This window comes from Ptiloglossa arizonensis, chromosome 5 (genome assembly GCF_051014685.1).
Source record: "Ptiloglossa arizonensis isolate GNS036 chromosome 5, iyPtiAriz1_principal, whole genome shotgun sequence".
Lineage (NCBI taxonomy): Eukaryota > Metazoa > Arthropoda > Insecta > Hymenoptera > Colletidae > Ptiloglossa > Ptiloglossa arizonensis.
The window spans coordinates 7,547,488-7,553,487 of NC_135052.1; the positions used below are offsets into that span (position 1 = coordinate 7,547,488).

At 33.9% G+C, this 6,000-nt stretch overlaps 1 protein-coding gene across 4 annotated transcripts in view; it reads right to left on the reverse strand.

The window, feature by feature from the left end:
• Dh31-r (Diuretic hormone 31 Receptor) overlaps positions 1 to 5,512 on the reverse strand; it is a 201,755-nt gene extending 196,243 nt beyond the window's left edge. For 2 of the 4 annotated variants that reach the window (XM_076311727.1, XM_076311729.1), the window contains exons 1-2: positions 5,178 to 5,512; positions 3,288 to 3,555 (exon numbers count right to left, since the gene is read on the reverse strand). The gene's annotated coding sequence lies outside the window, so the exon portion shown is untranslated. The remainder of the gene's footprint in view (positions 1 to 3,287; positions 3,556 to 5,177) is intronic. The other 2 variants (XM_076311726.1, XM_076311728.1) reach the window with 1 other exon arrangement.
• Between the last annotated feature and the right edge of the window lie 488 nt (positions 5,513 to 6,000).

The following is a 6,000-nucleotide window of genomic DNA, read 5'->3' on the forward strand; positions in this document are numbered from 1 at the left end:
AAATGATTGAAAACTTGAAAATTATCTCTTTAATCGGTAGCATGTGTCTTTCAGTAAACAAAACTGCAGTGACAATTCCACTGAAAGACGATATCGACATTTTCAAAGTCGAAGATAAGAAATCGTCGCGAGAACTCGAAAATCGAGTTGTGTTTGATCAGCGTTGAACGTAAATCATCGTTTTCACGGTATAACCGATAAACTTTGACAACGACTTTGTCACAGACCCGGCACGTTACTATTCATGGCCAATAAAATCTGAAGAAGATCCTGAGGAGCGGGCACGCGGGATACTGATCACTCCGGGCAGCGTGTAGATCGTTAAACAAATTTATCGAGTTAAGACATCGCTGTAGTTAGCTGGCCTGGCTAACTGCATCGTAAAGTGTTACGTGAAAATGCAGCTACGCAAAGGCCCGGCGTGCGTTGCGGTGGATGCATGAAATTGATAAATGGCCGTTTTGTAGCGAAATGATCGTATAGCCGTTGGTAAATCTCGAAAATGAGAGCACAGCGAGCATAAGTCTCGAGGTATGCTCCGTTTAAATACTCCAGACACGAAATGATTTGCACGACAAGGTTGACGACGAAACGATGAAAACAAGGAGAACAACGGGGATGAACCGGATACACCTTGATTCTTAATTTTGATCATCCGTTAGCGATATTCACAATGCGGAGAAGCTTCTCGATCTTTCTCTCGATGAATCTTTCTTACTTTCGTCGATTTCGATATCGGTCTCGCGGGGAACCGTATAAACAGAAATCATAGCGAGAATCGTCGAATGAACACTTTCGGCGAATATCGGAAAACATTGAAATTATAATATTCGTTCTACGTTCCACGGGATGCTTCTCTTAAATGGAAGAAACCTTTTTTCTTTATGATAATCTTACTGTCACGCGCAGCCGAAGTTTCTGAAATATTTAGCAACGATTGCAACGGAACTTTCGTAATTGAATAAAATATTCTTTAATTTTCAGGAAGTGGAACGGGACGACTTCTGTGTCGTTAAATGTGATGGCACGGTTGACAACGTGAAACGCGGAACTAAAAGCACAATGAAAAAGGAAAATAGAATAAAGGGATTGTTGCGTTGACCTAATCGGAGAAGCGGAATGCAAGTATTTATTTGTAGGGAAACGAATGGTCGAACTCGATTCGAATTGAAACTACTTTTTAATGTTATAAAAGTATGAAAAACGTACCAGGTGTAAATTAGAAAAACACCAAATGTCAAGTAGAAAGACTCTAGGTGTAAATGTTGGCAAAAATGAATTTCATAAATCTATAGAGCTTATAAACATGTGGTTCGAAACATATGGTTTCTTAACGTCAGGATTGGCCAATATATTATTCCAATAATAAAAGACGAATGATTCATAAATTTATTCGATTCGACAGTTATATTCGTTCAACGTGAAATATATTTTCATTCCACAAATCAAATTCTAATCTTTGAAAAGTTGTTTTTTTAGCCAGATAAAAAGTTTTCATAATATTATAGTTTGTCTCCCCAAACTTCGTCTTTGTTATAACGTTCTTAATCGTGCGTTTTCGATCTTCTACGGTAATGTAACAACAGCGATTAATTAACAATTCACAAATGATTAATGAAATAACAATAGCGCGTTTACGAGGAACGTAATTTTTTGGTATTTCACAAGGGAAAAAAATATTAAACATACCGATTGTATACCACCAAAATATTTTTCAATTCTTACGAATTCGTGTAAATTTATCAGACATCGACTTTTTGGTTTTCATTTATGAAAAATTACATAATTCTTGTAAAATATGAAACACATCAACTTTTTCAGATCATTTTTCAACCTTCGCTATTCAAAGAAATTTAACGCACGTGTGTGTCGTGAACATAAATCAAGTTTTGACATACTTTGCTATCTACACAAATATATTGGAAATCTCGTTCAAAATTTTGCGGTGATCGCGATAAATGTCAAGTTGTACGCGTGCAAAAATTTTGAATTATCATCATTCATTTGGAGGTCCTACTTAAACTCCTTAAGCATTACAATACACGAAATAGTTTATAAAAGAGTATTATTAAGATGTAGAAAGATATTATTTTTATAACTTGACTTTTGTGTGAAAAATTCCTTTGTACTGTATTCGATGCATCGTACAATTAATAAACTTTTTGTATTTATGTAGCATTTTTTTATTTCAAATTTAAATAATCGAAAATAACGAATACAGGTATGTTTTAGATGATTCTCAAAAATCCGACATATTAATTCCCGACTCAGACTACAGATATGATATAGGAGAAACATAAGTGTAATTGAAACAGAAGAAGAAATAAAAACTAGAAGAGAACTCGAACTAACAAATGATCTCGCATTTAAAAAATTTCGAAAGAGATAAGCCAATGTGGTTTCCGGTATAGTCAGATGCAACATGCAAATGTCTGCTCTGTAATGGCAAAGGTTTCATAAGATGCCACAACGTGCATCTACATTTAAACGAATGCAGAAATTGTTATTACCCACTTCAGGTTGAGTAATCGCGCAATTCTGTTTTCTACCATGAATTTGTGCCTAAATTTCATACTACGCAATCTAATATGTATGTGTATAGCGAACTACACTGTTAAAGGATATGCGTAAAACAAAATAAGAAAAAATTGTTTAATCTCTTCGGGGTTGCTGAGTACGTTGAATATTTAAATTATTTCAAATATGTAACCTAAAAATAACCACCAAAATTGGAAATAAATATTCATAATTGAATTTCCCAATGATACAACACGTCAACATTATGACAAAATTGATAAATTTATTCATACTCGATACCTATGCAATTTAAACATTTTCTCTTACTTGTTTACTCCAAACTTTCTATTCATCAGCTGCAATAAATCTTCACAAACAATTCGAATATATTCACACTTGTACGCTTTGTTTTTTAACGTGTGCGCACTCGTAATAAATCCATGCTGTACAATTTGTTAAGAATATTTTTCACGCTCGTATTTATACAAAAACACGCGAAAAATGATCAATAATTTATTATTGCCACGCGCCACGAAATACTCGCGACATTTCAAATATTATTACGTTCTCACGAATCGCGAGTTTCGATAAAATTTAATAAAAAGATCACTGTCCGTTGGTACGACTGGGAAAAAAAAATGGACGGCGTAGATGCAAATAACTGACCGATCCCGCGGAAATAATTGCTCAGTGGAGTGTCAGAACCGCGACATGCACGTGGTAATTCGAAAAGAGATTCAATTTGAATAATGAAACAAGGTGGTACTCACCAAGGATACGATGCCCGGCCGTATCTCGTGACAGAACCATGCACAAAACCCGCGGCTGCTAATTTACACGCGTTTTATCGCGACGCAATTAACCGATCGAATTCAATTACCATCCGGCCGGCCGACGTGGTTCAATTCGTGGTGATCGGCAAACACCACACGTTCCTCGACAAAACGGAGAATAGTTACTTTTCCTCCACGTAACGTGTAACTTCTTTCACATCGATTTTACAACAATTTCAAATCATCGTTTCTCGTCCGATCTTTTCTGTTAAATTAAAAATTTAATCCATAAGCAACACTTCGCTAACTCAACTCTTGTTTTCGCTCGAAAACTATCCTACACGAAAGCGGAAACTTCTATCATCCACCAGAGAATACTTTAAGCTTGAAAAGAGGTTACATTCTTGTTACAAGGAAGGCATGGAATATATCTATATATCTTGAATCTATAATTGAATATATCACGGGCGTCTGATTCTCTGCTAATGAAATTTGTACAATTTCTGTCATTAATTGTATCCATAAAAAACTTAAAAAATTTTGTATTCAATCCTTTTTAGTAGTAAAAACTCCTCTTTTGTTACAGTCTTCGAAAGTCACTGATTAAAGGGTTAGAATTAAATAAATTTATAAATGAAACTTATTTGATTTTCAATGCTTTTTAAAAGTATGTTCGAACAAATGAATTGAAATTTACGTAATTTCAATCGTTCAACGAACTATAATTTCTTATTTGGAATACATTTTTTCTTAACAAGAAATCTAAATTGTTAAGGAAGTTCGAAATATTTTATGACTGAGAAACAATTCTCCAATCAAGCCCTACGAAATCTCATGAAAAGCATTGTAGTGTCGCCTTGATTAAAGTTTTGCTACACAAAATTTGTTTTCGCTGGGAAAACGGAAACAAACCGATAAACATGTTCGAAACATTCTCTAAAAAAACTTTTTGTAACAATTTTAAGATTGTTAATTAAGTTAGCAAAAATAAGAAACACCTGAAATTTTGTAATTTATAAATTCAAACTGCTCTTATAATATACTGTATAAATAAAATATACCAACATTTGTAAATAATATTAAATATTCGTTAAGAATTCTTTACGAAAAATTTTGTCCTCAAATGGGGACAAATGATACATCGAATCAACTAACCTTTCACAATATATTTTCGATTGAAAACATTTACCTATTTCAAATTCAAGTAAATCGTGTAAAAGAAACTGGCGCAAATATTACAAAAAATTTGTCAAAGTTAATGGTCTCCCTCAACTTCAATTCCTAGTAATATTCTTGAAACAACTGTTGCTCCGCGAACACAAATACAGTATTTTACGAAGCTACATTTGATTTGGCTATGACAGCTGACGCGAACTAATTAACCTATTCAGATTCGCATGTTTGACTGAAAACTTACAACCTATTTACGACTTACGTATATTTCTATTCCGTAAGAGTTTCGTCTCGGTATACGTCTCACCGAAAATGTAAAACGTCACACTCGTTTCCGTTTATGCCGCAAAACGTTAAAGTTTACGCGAACGAAAGCCAGTTCCTTCACGAACGATCGTAAACGAGATTTTGTAAATTCAGAGTACCGTGTTTACATGAGCACGCCTCAACGCGCCATTTCATCGAAGCATCAGGTTACCTTCCAAAGAACTAACTGTGGAAAACTTATTAACGATACGGTTGCTGAAAGATTACAATTCTTAAGCCTGTTTTCTCGATAACCTTCATTTTTCTATTGTTCCGCTTCCTAGGAATAAATTTCGTATTTCGACACTTTCGAATTCCTGACATATATTAATATTCAAATACAATAATATTTTTGTCACTGTGATCATATAAAAAGAAATAAAACATTTATATAAAATATGCTCCTACTTGAGTGGCGTTGTAATTGATGTACGTGCACTTGTCAATCGCTGCTTGTCAATAACGTTTAATTGTTTCGTATTAACCACCTCCTTGAAAAAATATTAATGTAGCAAAACAACACGATACAACGGAAAAATTGTTCAAAAAACATCGTCATAACTTTTTTCCTAACTGTTAGTTATTGTTATTCAATGAATTTAAAGCGTAAGATTGATTCTACATTCTATCGTTTAATTGCACAAGAGTTGTATTTCTTTTATTCACTGTCCGAGTCAGAAAAGACTCACAACTAAAACGAGAAACTTTTTCCGAAGGAGAACTTCAAAAACTGCGAATCACGCGGCCGCGCAGCGGCAACTGAACGTTTCCAGTGATAGAAACGTGACTCGAAGTGCGCGCGCAACTATTTCCGGCATGGAGGCGACACTATCGCTTCAGCCCTTAAGGGTTCATTTACAGTGCAACAATAAACTTCATGGCGAGCACGTAGATTTTGAATAAAATGTAATCCAAGTAATAATTAACGATTATGATAATTATAATTATTATCTAATCACAGTTTTTGATTATTGTTTATTTACCTTGTCCAATAGTTTTTATGCGTTTGTAATATCTTATATGTAAAGGTAGCCCCGTTGGAAGATCCTATTATGTTACTTATTTAATATATGTTCATTATGAAAGAGTCTGTAAATTGTTATAAATAGTAAGTGATAAATATAACACAATTTATCATGTAGATCTAAATAAATATGAAGTATAATCGAATTCCAAAATTTACACGCCATCATAAATTGAAATTGTAAACTAATAACCGTTTAACTGTTCA